This window comes from Panthera uncia, chromosome C2, assembly GCF_023721935.1.
Source record: "Panthera uncia isolate 11264 chromosome C2, Puncia_PCG_1.0, whole genome shotgun sequence".
NCBI lineage: Eukaryota > Metazoa > Chordata > Mammalia > Carnivora > Felidae > Panthera > Panthera uncia.
Genome location: NC_064810.1, coordinates 26,495,775 through 26,516,288, shown reverse-complemented (window position 1 = coordinate 26,516,288; position 20,514 = coordinate 26,495,775). Strand labels below are relative to the sequence as shown.

The window sequence follows — 20,514 nt, the reverse complement described above, 5'->3', positions numbered from 1 at the left end:
TCTACCCATCTTTGACCTCTGCATTATGAATCTACTGTAAGTTCATTGTGGCCCAGAGCATGATCTTTACAACTCATCTGTGAGTGTGGTGCCTGCTTAGTCTGAAAAGCGTAGCCTGGTAGGTAGGCCGGAGAGCAGGACATAGGGTTAGAGGCTGTCAGGCATTGAAAACAAGAGAACAAAACTGTATAGGAGTCTCGTTCAAGGCCATTCAAAGCCATCAGAATTTGGGTAATGGAGGTGATGAAGAATGTCTTCTAGGCAGTGACAGTTTGTCTGGGGACTTTGACATTGGTTTCATTGTCCTGTGCTTATTTATGCAGGGAATATAGCACTAAACACACCCCTTTCTGTTCAGAAACCTGTAAGGCTCCTAGAACATATGGGAGCGCCCTCACATCTGAGAGCTTATTTATAGGCTGTGTTTGAGGAGAGCTCAGTCCCAGGACCAACTTCTTGTCACCAAAAAGAGAATTCATTAACAACAGTTACAATACTGAATGGTGACAGAGAAGCAGGTCTTCAGTTTTGCAGAAAAATGAAATGTTGACACTAAATTTGAAATACATTTTTCTAAGTGGAGAAAACTTTTCCAAACTCCAAAATTTCAAGATCATGCAATTTGCATAAATAAAATAGTATTTTTAATAAAACAATCAAGAATGATTTGATTTAAATTTGAATTATCCCACTTATATGGAAGGGGCAGAATGCATTTTGAATAACACATGTATTTTAAATGTTATATTTGAGAGAATTGTAAGAGTTGTGCTCTTCTTGAGGACATTTATTTACTGTATGTTTGAAGAAATCAGAAGGCTATGTAAATTGAAATGATTAAATCTAATATGAAAAAGGAAAATATCCTCACTTATAAAATAAGTAGAAGATAATTCATTCAACTACTATTGGTGTTGGTATTCAGTGGTTTATCTGGTGCTTTCAAGTAATTTACAGCAGGGAGATTACCTTAGTTTTTATATTTAAAAATAACTGAAGTGATGATTTTATGATGTGTAAATGGAGTACATAGTGGACGTATTTCTTTTGTTTATTGAGCTGTGCTTTGTGTAAGAAAACTCCTAGAAGCAAAAATCTTGGTAATCTTCAGGCAAGATACAATTGATCAGAAAAAAAGTCATTTATTGAGAGATGAGAGAAAGGTGGCATTCTAAATAAGGATTTCATATGCTAATTTCAAGGTAGAATTTTTGGTGTGTGCACTTTTTTTCTTGAAATATCAAAATGGCTCTGTAATAATGTTTTGCTCACATTAGAGGCAATGAAGAGAGAATCTTTCCTTGTAAGGTTTTTACTGTTTATAAAGAATAATTTTTTTAATGCAATTTTGACAAAAACCATACTTACTTTTGGTTGGATTCTACACTGCAAAACCAGTTTAGGTATGTTTGTTTTAAATGACCATGTACACTAATTAGAAAGAAAACAATTCACCAGGAGCTATATCAAATACAGCCCTGCAAATGGTATGAGCTTTTTCCAAGGATCCATATTGTCCTTGGACTTGGCTGTTGTATTATACTTTAAATGGAATTGATTGTGTGGTTGTAATGAAAGTAACAGATTGATTTCTATCCAGTGTTACAAAGAGTAAATAGAAAAATGTTCCCGTCTTGACCTGCATTCATAACCAATGGGATTTGCTAGCTTTAGACCCAATCCTTCATAAGAGATAAGATGCAAATGTAATAAAACTGGCTTCTAAGTTTAAGGATCTTTTCAGTGCTCATCAAAGATGTTTCTTGTTGCATTTAGATGTGTTTGTATTGATTAGATCACAATCACCTAGGAAATGTTACTTTCTTTAAATGCTATTCATAATTCATCATGTAATTAGCATTCATATGTGGCTTTATAAACAGAGTAAGATTATTTAAGTGGTGGTTATGACATGGTGGTATACATTTTAATTGTCCTTTTTTAGTTAAAATCGAATTGCCTTTTTTAGTTATTTAAGTAAATGATGGTGGTTTAAGTTTGGATTTATTTGACTATTTTTTGGTTAACAAACATTTTTGGCTGTGGAGTAAATTTTTGCATTAAAGTATATTAGGAAAGGTGTAAATTTATGTATATTGCAGTAGTATTTCTTCTCAAGGACTATTTCTGCTGAATATGCATTCAAAATTATCATTGTACTATTTATTAAGATATGAAATAGTTGTTTCCAATAGTGAACTGCTAGCTTTTTTCCTCCATTGTCATTATTTGGAAGATAATCAGACATGAGTACTGTACTTAGATTTTTTTACTCTAGTTTTCAGGATTCTATGAGCATTTCTCCCTCTTCACCCTTCTGTAAATAAAACTCAGGCCCACAAAACAAGGAATCTAAATATAAAGTACAGTTGGTAACTTCCTTTGCTATAAATGAAGGAATGCAAAAAAAAAAAATCTAACAATTCATTTGTAAGCAACAGTTTCTTCACACATTATGTGACTTTTTTGGGATTTGTTTTATGTTTTGGGTAAAACAGTTTAGTATAATGATGCCTAGATGAGACAAAACAAAACATAACAAAATTAAAAAAAAAAAAAAACTAACACATTTGACTGCCTATGTTTCTCAGTTGGGGCTTCCAAGAGCCCTCTATTCTTCCAGCCCCCTCGCTACCCTGCAGGTTGTAGCAGACAATTCACAGGAAAGGCTTAGACATCGAGCTTGCACGCTTCTTGACTCCATTTTAAACCTTTTGTTCACACCAGGGTGGCATTTTTTCACACCGCATGTGGCAGTTTTGACTCCTATCCAACTTGTCTTATAAAATCAAAGTCTGTGATTTTTTTACATTCACAGGGCTGCTTCCTGAACGGCTGCTGCCGTTTGTGTCTTTCCTAGTGATTGGTGCAGAAGTTTATAGCAAAATGTGTTTTAGGGAGGGGGAGGAAGAAGAAAGCGATATGAAAAATGTTCTGGCCTGAAACACAGGAAACAAATTTTAAATAAAACAGATTGACTCTGCAAAGATAGTACATGAAAATTCAATATATTTACCCCTATTTTTTATTATTTTTCATGACCCTCTGCTGAATATACAGCTTAATTTAAAAATACCTACAGTGATACCACTTTGAAGTTGCATAATGTTATTTAAAAAAAAGTGTCATGTAATTGCAAATGAAAATCTCATGCTCAGACTGATACAATTATTTTCCTATAATTTATAATATTCGGTGAGTGCAAATGAATTCTGCTTTTAGAGATGATCTTTCAACATACCCCATTTGATTTGAAGTTCAGACCATGTATAAAATAAAACATGTTATTTAAAAAATTTATTAATTAATTAAAATAATTAATTAATTTAAATAATTTCTGCATCAACTTCTTCATTCCTAACGTTTTCTTCTTTCCCCTAGTCCTCATTAATTTCATTCATATGTCCTAGTAATAAATCACATAGGTTATTTCAAATAAAAAATATAAAGCAGTAATTATGAAAGAAGTGCAAAATTTTACCAAATGCAAAAGGTATGTGCATTGGCATGTTTCTACAGAGTAAATATTAGCAAGGATATAAAATCTACAATTGAGAAATCTGAGTTGATGATCTGGCAATAATAAATATATACATATTTTTATACTTTTACTTTGAAATTCTTATATTGTTTAAAGATTATCTCTTTTTTGTATTAATAAAAACATATAACATGTATTCTAAAATATTCCATAATATGTTGTTTACTTCAGTAATTTTTTGCAGGGGGTATAAGGAAAGATTTCTATTTTAACCAACAGATAATAATTATATGATTTCTTATATTTTCTGAAGTTTTAGAATAGTTCATTCTTTGTTTTTAAAATGACGGTTTCTTTGAATAGTAACAATTCAATTGCCACATAAACAGATATTAAAATCTGTTTCAAGAAGCAAACGTTTAAGGAGTAATAAGTATTTGTTAACAATGTTGACAAATTTAAGATGAAAGAATCTGATTGCATATTTTATAAAATTTTTAGCTAGAAAGCCAACTTAAGTAAAATCATTTTGGTTAATATAAGTCATCTATTTGATATTGTAGAACAGAACCATAGTATTATGCTTTAAAAAATATATATATATATATGTATATGAAAGAAAAAGTGCAGATTCTGATTTTTATGCCTTCTTCCAGGAACTACCTACATAAATTCGTTGCGTCTGAATTATTCATTGCAATATTTGAAGTATGAAATGTATCCATTATATTGAGAAAAACCTCAATCTAGAATTTGGATTTTTTTTCACTTTCTGGAATAACAAACCAGGACTGACAAGAACATAGCAGTGAGGTCTGTAACAGAGATGTGCTAGCAGACAGAACAACTGCTTACTTTTTCTTCTACAAATAGAGCCCGACGTCAACTACAACTCCTAGGAAGTATTTGAAAATAAAGCAAATAGAATTTTTTTCCAGGAATAACAAAATGAACATGGTTAATGTGAATAAAACTGTGTTTAAAACAAACGAAATGCAATGGATTTTATAGTCTGGAATTCTCTTCTGGTGCATAGATGTCTATCAAGTACAATATTTTGCCCATCTTTTAGTTAATTTAAAATCTGACCTCATTAGAAAGAGAAAGAAAAAGTTATATGTATTTGAATACAAACATTCTATAAAGATCAAATAAAATCCCTGTCACTAGAAACAAAACAAACAATTAAAAGCAAGGAAAATATCCAAATAAGCACATACCACTTGATTGAAGTTCAGTATTAAGCCTTCATATAAAACTAAACAGTATCTAGAAATCAAACAAACCATTTGAAATTAAGACTATGAAAGACAAGAAAATCATTACCTAAAGAAATGTAAGTCAAGTTTATGAAATAAAATTTACCTACTTTTGCAGCTCATATGTTTGTTGAAAGAAAGTATGACTTTATTTCATGTGCATGGCAAAGAATATAGAAATATACTTATCTCATGATTTTTCATTATCTGGTCTAGAAAACCCCAACTTTTATTGCTTTAAGTTTCTTATTTCCTGCCCTCCCCACCTACTCCCTCCGCTTCTTCAGACTGTCTTCTGTTCAGCATCTCTTCTCTTTGAGGTGAACAAAATAATACCCCCAAACAGACACACAAAATCACCACCAGTCAGCTGAAGAGAAATAGGTTTTCTGCCTTTGGCCTGTCCTCATATGTTAATAAAATCAGCACATACATTCTGCCACCAAATTCAGCTTGGAAGTAATCCTCTTCTACTTAAGGCTGGATGAAAAGAGTACTCATTGTGAATTATGTTTCATCTGTCACAATAACCTTCTTTATTCTGTCATGGACCTCCCCTTCGCCTGTGGCAATTAGAGAAAATAGGTATGGCTTGAAGTAGGAGATAGTGGTTCTTTTTTTAAACAAAACACAACAAAAACTGATGACACACACAAACAATGCTTGCTAAGCAGTATGCTGAAGACAAGCATATGAGGCATCTTGAAGTGACTGATTTTAAGCAAGAGAATACATTTCAGAACGAGCAGGTAGTATAGTTGCCATTGGTTATTGAGGACAAGCAGTGGATTGCAATCGTATTAAAAATGAAATGTGAACAGCGTATTTTCCTATGGAATACTTTCTAATTAAATCATGTCATAAGATACATATTATAAATAAATGGTATTTATTGAACATACCAAATCACAGTAATAAATTCACATGCCTTAAAGTATATTTCAATACTCCAGACTAACATTTTTACAAATTTTTGAAAGGGGAAAAACAAACAAAAATTTCCCCATGAACAGAGTCTATCAGACATTTTGTTTAACTTAAAATCAATGTGATTATTTGATTTACTTACTCTTACAAAGCACTGAAATACCTTGAGGCAGTTCAAGTTCACCTTTCTGGAATTAAATCTGTTAAATGATAGAAATCATCTAATCATCTTCTTAAGATGACATCTTAACTTTTTGGCTTAACAGGGTACATTTACACCACATGTAGTTACGAAGTTAAGCTAGAAGATCTTAAAAAGCTACGAGAGGAAAAGAAAAAAAAAACCCATAGTTGACAGAAAAGAAAATACTCCTTCTAGTAGCAAAAGAAAGTCACTGCTGATGAATTAACGCAAACAGTCATCATAACAGTTGGATAAAATAAAAGGATATAAATAATGTAAGCTATCAGGAAATTCATAAAATCTGAAGAAAAAATTCTGGAGACTAAAGGAAAACCTTTTGGCCCACCGCACAGGTTGGGCACAAAAGTGCTTGCTAAGCTATCTATTTCACACATGCAACGACAGAAGGTTCGATATTCATTCGATCGATGAGTGAAAAGGCACAATGGCAAAATCAGACAGACTTCTTTTCAAATACAGATCTCCAATGTCCCCTACAGTCTACAGATGCGCGGCTGGTGGTGTGGCTCCGACAGAGCAAGGGTTACATCAAGGCTGTTCTCTGGACCGTGCAAACAGTCTAGACCAATGACCTGCAGCATCATGCCCTTTGAAGAAGAGGCAAGTTCGGTCATGATGAAGAAAAATCAAGGCGTACCCCTTTTAACAATAGGGAGCAGCTCGAGGCTGCAAAGAGGTAAGCAGGGGTAAGAAGAAACCGGCATCTGCTTCCATGGTTACAGGCCAACTATGAGAACCTTGCTTTTCAAGGGAGTCTGTTCTCAGGCTCCCTCACGGGGTATGCCATGCATTATAAGCAAAGGCAGGTTGAGCTGAAATCCACATAGTTATTTCAGAGTAAAATGATACAGAGCACATGGCTGCCAGAAAAAAAAGTCACATGACTGTTAAGAACCTGACTTGGGCTACTTCAGAATAGAATTTTTCCTCCCTTATACCAGTTTAAATAAAGATGGTAAATTTGTATAAAACAAACAGCGATGATGAAGATGATTTTTATTTCTCAGGCTCTTAAGTGAGAAGAGGTCAAGAGTCAAGATAATACCCACCCTCCCATGGCAGGACCATGTAGAATTTTGTTAATATAGCTTTATTATGGATATCACTTAAAAATATTTCCTTTTTTTTTTTTTTTTTTTTTTTTTTTTTGCCAGACCTTGACATTGAATATATGTTCTTGTGAATCTCTCTCTCTAACCTGATTCTCTTTGATTTCCTGCCCTGGATTTTCCCATGTTTATGTTCATTTGTGTGGTTAGATCTCATGAGGAAGGTAGGAGATTTGGTGAGAAACTTCTTTGGTGTGGTGTTACTGTTCTAAGAAAGGGTAGGGTTTCCTCGGCCTTTTGAAATATTCAAAATTCAAATCTATGTCAAAACCATTAGCCTCTGACAATAGTTCTATTTCTAATTCACGCATTGATATTTTATCCGTTGCTTGCTACATCATGAGTCTGTAAATTCAAATATAAAAGTTTTTCCCCCCTTTCTGTGAGATATTTAGTTGTTAAATTGAATCTTGTCATATGACATACTAGCAGCTGATGCTATTTGAATAAAAATTTAACAAATATAAAATGTAGCATACTCTGTATTATTGAGAATAGGTCTATGATAATAACCACACGAAATGCAGACATATGAATAATTAACATAGATGAGACATTCTTCTAACAGAGTACCATAAGTAAATATTAGAGGAGCTCCTGTCTGTTACCTTCCAGTGACGTACAATTAACTATCGATGTTCCATGCAATTTATCCTTTGAGCAATTTTTGTTCACAAGTATATTGTTAAAATTAGGGAATGAAAAAGGAAGGAATGCTCCAAAGGGCAAGGCATAAAACACCTTTCATTAAATTAATTTTGCAGAAGCTTTGTATATTACTATAAATGAGCACTATATGGTCTGCTTGTATGGAGATGCTCATTTTATATACTTACCTCGAAGGAAAATTATCTTGTAGCTTTACAATGGCGATTAAGTGTTGGTGACCATGATAGCAACAATTTTATGCTCTCAACTGAGAAATCAGAATATAATTTTTTTGGCGTGTTCCTCCATACTGATGCCGGGTTTTGAGCTAGGTTCATGGCTAAACGTATGCATGCAGTTTTATTTCTTTCAGTGTGTTGAGATACATTAATTTCTATGCTTGGATGGTGAAAAAAGCATATATGGGGTAAAAAATAAACTATCGACATGTCACTGTTTTACTGTAGTAATTCATACACTGCTATAAGTAACGAACATATTATCTAAAAAGATGTTCTAGTTTTTAAGAAATGATTTACTTACTCCTAAGATAATTCAACATCAGAGTTTGTTTGATATAACAACAGATCATACTTGCTGGCAAAGGTCAAGTGCCAGTTAGTTCTTCAGTGGAAAAATCTACCTGTCAATTCTCCAAAGGAAAACAAAACAAAAGCAAATGCACTAAGGTTTACATAGTACATGATAATTTGTAAATTGTAGTTAAAAGAAAATGAGACTATTGCACGAAATCTGTTGCAAAATAGATGACTGGTTTTTTTTTTTCAGGTAACATTTAGCCATTAGTCTGCTCTTTTGTTTTTCAAAACATACTCAGTTTTGTGCATATTTATGTGTGAACATAAAATTACCCTAACTTGCTAAATGTGGATATATGTAAACACTTGGAGACATTGTCATAGAATCAGATTGGTGGTTATTAAAATCCTATTAGCACATAAATATGCAGATAGGACACTTAATACTGAGTATTTAGGGGGGAAATGACAGCCTCTTTCCTTAAGAAAGATTCTCTATATCTGAAGTATTAATAAATAGCTGGATAATATGTCCATACTCCATGTAGTTTGCAGCAAAAACTCCACTCATATGGCAAGATGTGTTGGATTTAAATATTCCTTAGAATATTTAGAATAATTAATGTATTTCACCTTCCTTACTGCAAAATCAGAAAAAGAAAAACTAAATTTGTCTTACCTAATGGAGCATCTGAAAGAAAAAGACTGAACTTTTCCAGTGCTTTAGTGTCTGATAGTGCTTTGAATATAGTAGGTGGTCAATAAAATACGTCTCTAACAAATAAATAAACCTGTGATTGCACTAATGGGACAATTACCTAAAAATAACACAATCTCCTAAAAGACGGGACATGTATCTACTTTCTCATGTATCTTTTTTTAACTTTTTGTTAGATCTTTCTGCACAAATCAGTATTTTTTGTCAGTAGTCTGTGCTTAACTTAATGCAATGTTGAATGGATTGCTTATATGCAATACTTTCTGGAGCAATCAGAAAACGAATGCATCTAGCGTATCCCCAAGAGAGGCATACACTTGACACCATTTTCCAAAGTTACTTAGTTTTTTCATGAATACTTATTAACTTATATGTATGTATGTATTTAATCAACTTTCCCCATACAATATTTATTAATTTAATATGACCTAATTTCAATGATGTGCTGAAGCTGGCTAAAACCAACTTGGAGGAGCTCATGGTAACTATTCCTTTCCAAATTCCACTTTTTTTAAACATTTTTTTTTAACGTTTATTTTTATTTTTGAGACAGAGACAGAGCATGAACGGGGGAGGGGCAGAGAGAGAGGGAGACACAGAATCTGAAGCAGGCTCCAGGCTCTGAGCCATCAGCCCAGAGCCCGACGCGGGGCTCGAACTCACGGACCGTGAGATCGTGACCTGAGCTGAAGTCGGACGCCCAACCGACTGAGCCACCCAGGCGCCCCCCCAAATTCCACTTTTAAGAGACATCCTTCTCTTAACTTGAAATCAGAGACAGCAGGAGTATTTGCACCATACAAATCAGCCAATACCGTAAATCAGGGCCTTTCCTTCTTTTTTTAGAAGCTGTTGTTAAAAATCTACCAGCATACTATTGCCTAATTTCCCCCTCTGAATCCATCTTTGTAGGTAAATTATAACAACTAAGAGGTCAATAGGGTTAGAAATTTTCTATTCATCAACCTGTCTAAAATATAAAACTATTTAAATTAATTATGTAGATTAGATATAAAAGAGAGGGACAGCTGTGGAAAATATTAGACACTCTAAATTTTTCTTAAATACTTAGCTTTTATATCAGAAAGTCACATAATTTATCTTTCTGACTTTTCTTACTTACCTGAATAAACATCTATGTTTATTCCTTTATCTCTTTTCTAACAAAATATTTACATACTCTGATATGTAATTGTCAGCTGATTTTTAAGTGAGTGACAACAGGGTTCTGAAAATTTCCAGACATCCTTTAAATGGGTCTCTAACTTAGACTCATTTCATTAGCAGTGAATTTTGTTTAGTTTATTTATTTTGAGAGAGAGAGAAAGTGCAGGGGAGGAGGAGCAGACAGGGAGAAAGAGAGAATCTGAAGCAGGCTCTGCGCTGATAGCACAGTGGTGACAGAGCCTGCTGCGGGACTCAATCTCACGAAGTGTGAGATCATGACTTGAGCGGAAACCAAGAGTCGGATATTTAACTGGTTGAGCCACCCAGGTGCCCCTCAGTGAAGTTTTACAAAACTGAGACGAGATATCTTGAAGTAATTTATACTTTTGTGTAGCATATCATTTAACCTCAGGCATTTTATGAGAAGTATTAACCCACTCGATCTCTTGAATGAGATTATTATGTGGAAAACAAAAATGGGAAATCTATGAGTGGAGAAATGAAATACACATTTTTGACAGACAAACCACTGAATTCCCATTTCATCTTTTATCTATGAAATTACTCTGGGTAGGTTATAGGTAAAAATCTCTAAATGTGGGTGGATTATAAGTATAGATATTTGGTGAAATAATAAATGATTTATTTATTTTATAAATAAATTTATTTTATTTATAAAATTTGTATATTTACAAATACCTGTATAAATGTATATACTTTTAAAATATAAAATATACTTTATATTTATACAAGATATATATTCAAAATATCTAAATATATTTTATATTTGTATGGGAATATGTAATAAGTTTATATCAATATATTTATATGAATAATTATTTATAAAATCCATTCTTTTTTAGTTGAAGAAATGAGTTCTATGGTGGCATGTTTTCAAGTATCTCTGCGATCTACTTTGTGACAATACATGGGATGACTTATATTATGGTTCTAGTTATATTGTGTTTCTAATTGGCTTCCCAATCATACATCCCAAACACTCTGCACTTCAGCTTATATGGATCTCAAATTAGTTCATTAATTTGAGCATCTGTTTTTGGTCCAAGTATTGTATTATTCTTTGGGAATCCAAACATGACTAATACATGATTTCTGTCTTTCTGGAGCCCATCATCAGGTGCAAGAAGAAAGCATCTTCAATATGCTGCTATCATGAGAGAAAACCATTTGAATATGACTCTAGTTTATTTTTTTTAATGTTTATTTATTTCTGAGACAGAGAGAGAGAGAGAGCATGAGTGGGTGAGGGGCAGAGAGAGAGGCAGACAAAGAATCTGAAGCAGGCTCCAGGCTCTGAGCTGTCAGCACAGAGCCCAACACAGGGCTCGAACTCACATGATCATGTAAGACCATGACCTGAGCCGAAGTGGGTCACTCGACTGACTGAGCCACCCAGGCACCCCTAACTCTGTCTACTTTAAATCTAATATACACCTATATTACAAATGCCAATAATTATCCCAGAATCTCATATACTTTATGTATTCTACTCTCAGTACATATTAGATGCTGGTGCATCACAGCTCCATACCTACAAATACAATTACAAACTGTATAGTCAAGATGGCAAGGACATGATTCTTAATATAGACCTAAGTAAAGAGTTAGTGAAGACAAATAAATTACAGAAACTAGCTCTACATCCTATTTATGAATGCAAGGAAGCAGGTCATATAAAGTCAGGATTCTCAAAGGATGCTAAGCCATTATCATAAGACAAACATGTAATAATCACTTGTAAACCCAATGTGAATTCTCACAGACATTCAACTTGGACAATATTGTGTTGTGTGTATGTATGACATGTTTGAATACTCATGGAATAAGATGCTTCTGACAGTTGGAAAAAAATATTTTAACATATGCTTCCAAGAACTCTAAAACATATAAAAAGTTGTAAAAGGCATTACTTTGTTATTATATTAACCTTATTGAACATAATAATACAATTTTAGCAATGGACAATTCTCTAAATGCCACATAACTTGGAACCCTTCTTTCTTTCAAACAGTACTTCACAATGTTGATAATATATTAATGCAAAATATTCACACATGAAAGGTTTTTAAATGACTTATTTGATGTAAGGTCTTTAATGAAAATACTTTTGATTTTTGATAGATTATTTATAAGCACGATTATATTTATACATTTATAAGCACTATTGTCTTTCAGTTTTATAAATAAAAGTAGTCCTTTTATATACGTTTTTAGAAGCTATTTTTCCTTTTGATAACACAAAAATTTTTTTTTTACTTTCTCTCTGGAAAAGTTAATTCATCTTTCTTGACCTAGCTCAACTATCTTCGCTTCTGTTAAGTATTTCCCTTCTCTTTGGAACATCTTTGTTTCCTGCCTTTCTGTCCTTCTCACCCACTCGCTTTCCTTCCCATCTGTACCATTTACATTTTTACTAAGGTAAAATACTAATAAAAATAGATGGCAATAGAAAAGCTTTAAGATATATGCAGAAATCTTCACACTGGAGAGCTGTAGTGACTGAATATAAAACTCAGCTCTGAACTTTCAACCACTTTTTAAGAAATGCTTTGTCTGAACCTTAAAAAAATGCAAAATAAAAATAATCTCTCACCCTTCTGAAAGGGGAAATGAACTTTCTACTTTAAAGCATGAGGTGTACATGTGTTTATAATAAGCCATGTTTAGGCTCCATTATCGCCGAAATTCCAAAAATTGTTGTTTATTATTACTAACAAAAGATTATGAAAAGCAATTTCCCTTAATTTGCATATCACAATCTTGCTATTTTTGTTAAGCATCAAATCTATTCTACTGAGCTATTTTGAGTGTGTGTGTGTGTGTGTGTGTGTGTGTGAGTGTATGTGCATGTATATTAAGAACCCTCTGATGTTAACATGTCTCAGTATTTTGTATAATAAGCATCTCTCAGTATTTTGTTTTTATAAATGGATGCCAACTATTGTGCTTACTATATAGCAAATATATTGCTATATTTGTGTTCCCTGTTGCATTCTTTTTTTGTCAAAGACGTAATTGAATCCTTAATATGCCCAACAACAATGCTCAGTTTTGCTGTAATTAAAAAGACACTCATTCTTTTAAGTGTTTCTTTTCTTTAAGGGCTGTATCCATTGACCTAACTTATATTCGTTTCTAACTTATATTTATTATCATATATCTTACAGAAAACATATTATGATTTAATAATGATCATTATTTACAATAATATATTTATAATAATATTCAATGTTACTAACTAAAGGTAACATATCTATATGATATTTCTTCAGTTGCTTGTGTGTGTGTGTGTGTGTGTGTGTATATATATATATATATATATCTAAGGTGCTTGAATCAGAATATGATTAGCAATATCTCTAGATGATCTGAAGTATCTTAAAGTTAACTATTTACCTGATACAAAACTCGATATAAACCTGTCTGCCTTCATAGACAGATAGATAGAGCATGTAGAGCATGAACCATGCTCTATCTATCTGTCTATGAAGGCAGACAGGTTTATATCGATCATCTAGAGATATTGCTAATCATATTCTGATTCAAGCACCTTGGGTAGAGTCTGAGATTTTGCATTTCTAAGACCCCAGGAGTGACAAATACTTCTGGTCTGTAGAGCACAGTTAGAATGTCAAAGAGTTAGAGAATTATGGAGTTCCAGTTTGGGCTTTGCCCCCAGATGCTGATCTTGACCAAGAGACTTTTTCCTCTTGACTTTGCTCCTCATCTATAAAATGGTGGACTTGTGTTTCTCCTGCTCTTCACAGAATTGCTCTGTGGTTGAAATTAAATTAATTAGGAAAATGCTTTGTAGATATTTTGTCTTATCCTTGGAATAGTGTATTTTATACCCTAATTTCTGTTGGTGTTTGCCCATTTAGCTTGAAATGATGGAGCCAGCTTTAATCTTATCTGTCAATAGTTCTTTGTTCTCATTTACCCTCCCCGCCTTTTTACCCATTCACATGTTCTTTCAACAGATATTTATCGAGCAGCTACTATGCAGTATGAGTTGTGCCACCTTCTGAAGATATGATTGACTTCTTCTTCCTCCTCCTACTTTTCTTCATTCTCTCAAATAATTTCATTTATTGATTTCACTCTACACTCTGTACCTCTCTTACCCTTCTTTCTGTCTTCCATAGAGTGTTGGAATCATTAATCTGAAGGCTACGTTTTTAAAATCAGTTTTATCCAATTCCATAAATATTCATTGATTCCGCCCTATATGGCAGATTCTCTGCAAAAGGAATATAAAATTGAAGAAGTTAAAGAAAGGACAGTCCTTTTATTACATCAGTTGCATTCTCTTTAAGGAATGGGATATTTTGTGACTTCTCTAGTAACTACAGTACAAGGCAGGATGAGACTAGTGTCATCAGACTGATGAATAGTGAAAAGGTTGCTTAAGAGGTGAAAACAGCTGATTTGAGAGCTTTGCAACAGGAAACTGAACTGCAGATAGGAACTGAACTGATGTGTGTGCCCTTAAGGAAACAGGCCATAATAATTATTGATAATATCTATCTGTATGTATAAAGCCTTCTTAAAAATGGCCAGGGGTGCCTGGGCGGCTCAGTTGGATAAACATGCAACTCTTTTTTTTTAAATTTTTTCCAATGTTTATTCATTTTTTGAGAGAGAGACAGAGCACAGGCAGGGGAGGGGCAGAGAGAGAGGGAGACACAGAATCTGAAGCAGGCTCCAGACTCTGAGCTGTCAGCACAGAGCCCAATATGGGGCTTGAACGCACGAACTGCAAGATCATGACCTGAGCTGAGGTTAAGCATCCAACCCTTGATCTTAGCTCAGGTCTTGGTCTCAGGGTCATGAGTTCAAGCTCCATTTTGATCTCTGTGCTGGGCATGGCACCTACTTATAAATAAATAAATAAATAAATAAATAAATAAATAAATAAAGTTATAAGCCGTGACAGAAGGAAATGAGAGGAAGAAAAGGGTGGATGTTACATGTGGAACAAATCATACCTTCTCCTCTCAGCTTTTATTCATGGTGAATGACTTGGGCAAATGATCTGACATGGGCAAAAAGATTTTAGAACTTTTCTTTAGGTATGCATGAGGGAAAGCTGAAAATTGTCACTGGAGTCACACTGTGATGGCCTTGGATGCCACCTACAGGAGTCTGTACTCAGTTTGGGGGACATGAAGAAACCTTGATTGTTACTGTTACTGTTGGCCCCTCTGCTGTGCATTCAAAGTCAACCTTTAATTCAAGTCTTTGGAATTTAAATACAAATCCACTGTGGGGCGCCTGGGTGGCTCGGTCGGTTAAGCGTCCGACTTCGGCTCAGGTCATGATCTCACGGTCCGTGGGTTCGAGCCCCACGTCGGGCTCTGTGCTGACAGCTCGGAGCCTGGAGCCTGTTTCAGATTCTGTGTCTCCCTCTCTCTGTGACCCTCCCCCGTTCATGCTCTGTCTCTCTCTGTCTCAAAAATAAATAAACGTTAAAAAAAAATTAAAAAAAAATACAAATCCACTGTAAGAACTGAGCTCAGATGGAGCAGATTGGCAACCCTCCAGATAATCTTTTGCCAGTTTTCACCAAGGGGGCAAAGCATACTGGGCACAGTATAATGGACTGTGTGAGGACACCTGGCTGCTAGGTCCTTGTTTAATAACTTGTTAGTCTGTTGACCTTAAAGAAGGCATTCACCTCTGTGAGTCTTAGGCGCTCTTTCTTAATGATGGGAATAGTAAACTCTGCCTATTTTCAAAGTCATTGTGAGAGATAAATATGATAAATAAATTTGAAAATCCTAAATTTGGAAAATATCAAGGACTGTCCAACTATAAGAATTCTCTCTTAACTTTTTCTATTCCTCAGTACCCCTCCAAGGTGGGACACTCGAGGGGGTGATCTTTTCGGCCTCCTTTTCCTTCTCCTTTAAATGAAATCCTGTCTTTTTACATCTTTTTAGGTCTTGGTGTGCACTTGTTGAGAACACATCCAACCATTTGTTTTGCCTGTTCTTTTTTAAAACCCTAAAATCGTCCATGAAGCTGCTCCTACTCTTTTATGCTATAATGAATTTTTAAAACTTATTTTGAGAGGGGGAGGGGCAGAAAGAGATGGGGAGAGCGAATCTCATGCAGGCATAAAGCCCGACTCGGGGCTTGAACTCACAAACCATGAGATCACGACCTGAGCCAAAACTAAGAATCAGACGCTTAACCGACTGGGCCACCCACGTGCTCCACTCTATGTGTAGGATGTACTAATTGTATTGTCCTTCTTACTAGCTTAAATATCACCTCTTGAGGTAACCATCACCCACTGGCTACTGCACCCGCCGTGGGATCACTTGCCATGTTCCTTTATTTGCTTTATGGCACGTTTGATTACTAAAATTACCTTCTTCATTTATTTGCTTGTATATTGTATGTCTGTTTAGCCACCACAATTTTATTAGCTCATTATGTGACGGACGGTATCATGGGAACTGTGGACAGCAAAATAGGAACTGAACGGATGTGTGTGCCCTTAAGGAAACGGGCCATAATAATTATTGATAATAATATCTATCTGTATGTATAAATATCATGGGGTAAGAGGTGCTATAAAGAATAAAAGCAAGCTGACAGGTTAGAGAAGGAAGGATGTTATACCATTTTGTGTCAGATGTTCAGGGCAGGAGCCCCTGATTAGGCCCAGAAGGAGGGAAGGGAGGGGCATATTGAAGGAAAAAGTGTTCCAAGCAAAGAGAGCTGAAAGTGCCAAGGCCCTGAAGTGGGGGCATGCTTGATGTTTTTAAGGTCAAGTGAGGAGGAACCACCGGTGGCTGAAGGACAATGAGCCAGGCCTGAGTAGGAGGGGATGGGACCACGGAGCAAAGATGGCCCTGGGCTCTATCACACAGGCTTCAGATATGAGATTTTTCTGAGTGAAGTTGCACATCTCTGGAAGGCTTTGGGCTGCAGAGTAACGCCATTGGACTCAGGTCACTCCTGCTGCCTTATGATGAAGATCAACTGGGAAGGGTGACAGAAGCGAGCACTGGTGGTATCTAGAACTCCCAATAAGTCCCTCTGCTTACCTCTTCCCTGACACATGGTCATGCCACTTTACAATAGTCATGGTAGGAGTGTTTACACCATGGAGGTGTGCAAAAGTTCCAAATCAGGAATTTCCTCTCTCTCTCTCTCTGCCCCCTCTTCATTTTGCCCTTGCTTACTTTCCTTCCTTCATCCCTCCTCCTTTTCTTCCTTCCTTCCTTTGTATTCTTTCTCTTCCTCCTTCCTTTTTTTTCTAACATTCTAAGTATTTATTATTTATAAATAAAGTTGTTGATAAACATTTACGAGCACATCTTGGAGAACACTAGGAGGTTGTTACAACAATTCAAGTGAGAGATGATGGCGGCTTAGATTAGACGAGGGTAGTAGTGAAGGAGATGATAGGAAGTCATCTGATTCTGGAAGGAATCTCCAAAGAAATCACTGAGTGGCTTTGCTGACTGAGAAAATGGCGCACCGAAGATGGCTTGCAGGTTCTTGACCTAAATAACTGAGAGAATAGCTGTCATTGATTAAGGTGGAAATGGCTTCATTCAGGAGGACCAGTTTTGGAAGAAGTGTCAGGAATTTGGTTTCAGACATAGGAAGATTCGGATGTCTCTTGGGTCTGTCCGAATGGAGATATCATGTAGAAAGTTGGATGTTTGAGTTTGGCACTCGGGAGAGGAGTCTGGACTAGAGATGTCACTTTGGGAATTGTCTGTAAAGAGAATGCTATGCCCTGTTTTTCAAATTTTAAATAAGGATTGATCACATACCAGTTATTGAGAGTTTTCATGCAAATCAGAGGAGCAATGTCAATGCGTGGCTATTGCATCTTGTGGAGACTGCTGACTCAGATGGTCTCTTGTTACATTTTTTCATAATTTAAGCAACTAAGTAAATCCTATGCCAAGAGTGGATTGAAGGCCTACTTGCTCCTCCCCCAGTTCAATTTCCTGCCTAAGCTTTTTGCTTCTTGGAACCAGTTAGCTCTAGCCATAACTTCTCAAAATCTGGTTCCAGGACCCAGAACTGCCTGCATCAGAATTAAATGAGTGTATTTTAATTTTTTAATATTTTTTAAGTTTATTTTACTTATTTTTGAGAGAGAGAGAGAGAATGGGAGGGGCAGAGAGAGAGGAAGAGAGAGAGAATCCAGCAGGCTCTGCACCGTCAGTGTGAAACTGGATGTGGGACTGGAACCCACGAACCATGAGATCCTGACCTGAGCTGAAATCAAGAAATCAGACCCTTAACCAACTGAACCACCCAGGCCCCCTAAATGGGTGTATTTTAAAATGTAGAATCCTGCATTCAAATACTAGACCTGTTAAATAATAATATTAGCCCAAGGTCCAAGTATCCACGTTGTAACAAATACTCATTGTTATTAGTATGCACATAAAGATTTGGCCATTCTTGATAAAGTTTGTAAATATAAAGTATAGTATGTATTTTTTAATTTTTTAAGTGTTTTATATCTTTTTGAGAGAGAGCAGGGGAGGGGCAGAGAGAGAGGGAGACACAGAATCTAAAGCAGGCTCCGGGCTCTCAGCTGTTAGCACAGAGCCCGATACGGGGCTTGAACCCACAAAATGTGAGATTATGGCCTGAGCCGAAGTCGGACATTTAACCAACTTGCCATCCAGGCACCCCTAAAGTATAATCTTTTTATCCTTTTTAAGAATATCCATTTGCAAAAATTTTTATGACAATTAATATCATTTATATAGTTAAACCTGCCCACTCATATTCTAGATTGCATAGATTAGAACAGAAATGATTTCAGTCATAAAGATTTTGGTCTTCAGTTAAGTAACTCAATAGTAAAATCAAATTTAATCCTCTTTTTTCTTGCATAAGGTACAATTTTAGGATACTGCAACTTTAAGATATATTCAAACCAAAAAACCTCAGTTTTAATTTTAGACATTGAATTGCTCTGGTACTTTTAAAAGTTTGCTAAATATTTTTTATTCTCCCCTGTTCTGGACACAGGATAGAATTGTATTGCATTTCATAGTCTCCTTGTGATTTACATAGGCCAGAAAAGGTGTTGAGGCCAGTAAGTATTGTACCTGGGGCCAGAATATTTAATTTCAAGTGTTCCTTCATCTTTCTTGTATCTTTCTTCATAATTGAGATGGAAGCTACCTTGGTTTTGTATTTACCTGAGTTACTATGATTACCAGTGCTCCTCTGCCAATCTGTAATAGATACTTAGCATGAGTGAGAAAAACCTTTGTAATTCTAAGCTGCTAGGGTGGAGATTGGTTATTACTGCAGCATAATCAATTTTCTCTAGCAAAACTCAGTTATCTTGGACCAGAGTTATCTTCCATTCAACAGATTGACATTGTGAACTGACCTAAGGTAATTGTCAGGGATTTCTGTCAATATATTAATCTTTGACAATAAAAGATTGGCAGGAACTAAATATATATGTCTCTTCTCTTGCAACTTTGTTACCAAGGAGCTTGTTTAAAAAAACAAACAGAGGGGCGCCTGGGTGGCTCAGTCGGTTGAGCGTCTAACTTCCGCTCAGGTCATGATCTCACTATCCATGAGTTCGAGCCCCGCGTCGGGCTCTGTGCTGACAGCTCGGAGCCTGGAGCCTGCTTCAGATTCTGTGTCTCCCTCTCTCTCTGACCCTCCCCCCGTTCATGCTCTGTCTCTCTCTGTCTCAAAAATAAATAAACATTAAATTTTTTTTTTTTAAAACAAACAGAAAAACCAATCCCCCAAATAAATTACAGACCAATTTATGCAAACATACAAACTTTTACATTAGTTACAAAATCCATCAAACAGCCCATTCCAAACGTCTGGAGGTAATCTCTGTTCTCTGTCCTTTTCGGCATGCCATGCAGCACCTGATAAGAAGGAGTGAGTAAAAATTAAATAGAATTTTAAATCTAAAGTGTCAAAGATGTTAGCCTCTTGGCCTTTTACTAGGATTTGTATAAGTTGTCCACGGAGTGAGATGATTGCCCAGTATTTCTAGCCAATCAGCATCTTGAAGCCCACCTGTCTCGCCAATGAAAAGCGGTCACATCCTTTGTAAATTACCAACACCCCACTCCGTGTAAAATTTCACAGTGCAATATGTGGAAATTCAAAGCATTTGTTACAGTTGCCCCTAGAGTTCAAGCTGTTCATTAAGAAACTTGAAATCCTAACCAACCTAGAGAGTGATTCCTTAACTAGAATTCTTCAAATCTTAATCAATTTTTTTCTAGTTTGTAAGTTAAAGGTAAACTAATGTACTTCATATTGTACCTGGTGGAGCGCTTTAAACTAAATTATAGGCACTAACAGAATTAATTATGGATTTTTGCTTATTTACCTTTATGTTCTACTAGGAGTACAAAAAACATAAAACTGACAAAAACTTACATTATTTTACTTCACAAATACAAA

The 20,514-nt window shown here is 35.4% G+C and overlaps 1 long non-coding RNA gene across 3 annotated transcripts in view; it reads left to right on the top strand.

Moving 5' to 3' along the window:
• The window catches only part of LOC125920807 (uncharacterized), a 329,534-nt gene that overhangs the window by 117,397 nt on the left and 191,623 nt on the right, over positions 1–20,514 (top strand). Inside the window, exon 2 of one of the 3 annotated variants that reach the window (XR_007457203.1) lies at positions 6,352–6,548. The exons of the other annotated variants lie outside the window; for them this stretch is intronic. This is a non-coding gene — a long non-coding RNA (uncharacterized LOC125920807). The remainder of the gene's footprint in view (positions 1–6,351; positions 6,549–20,514) is intronic. 3 annotated transcript variants of the gene reach the window in all.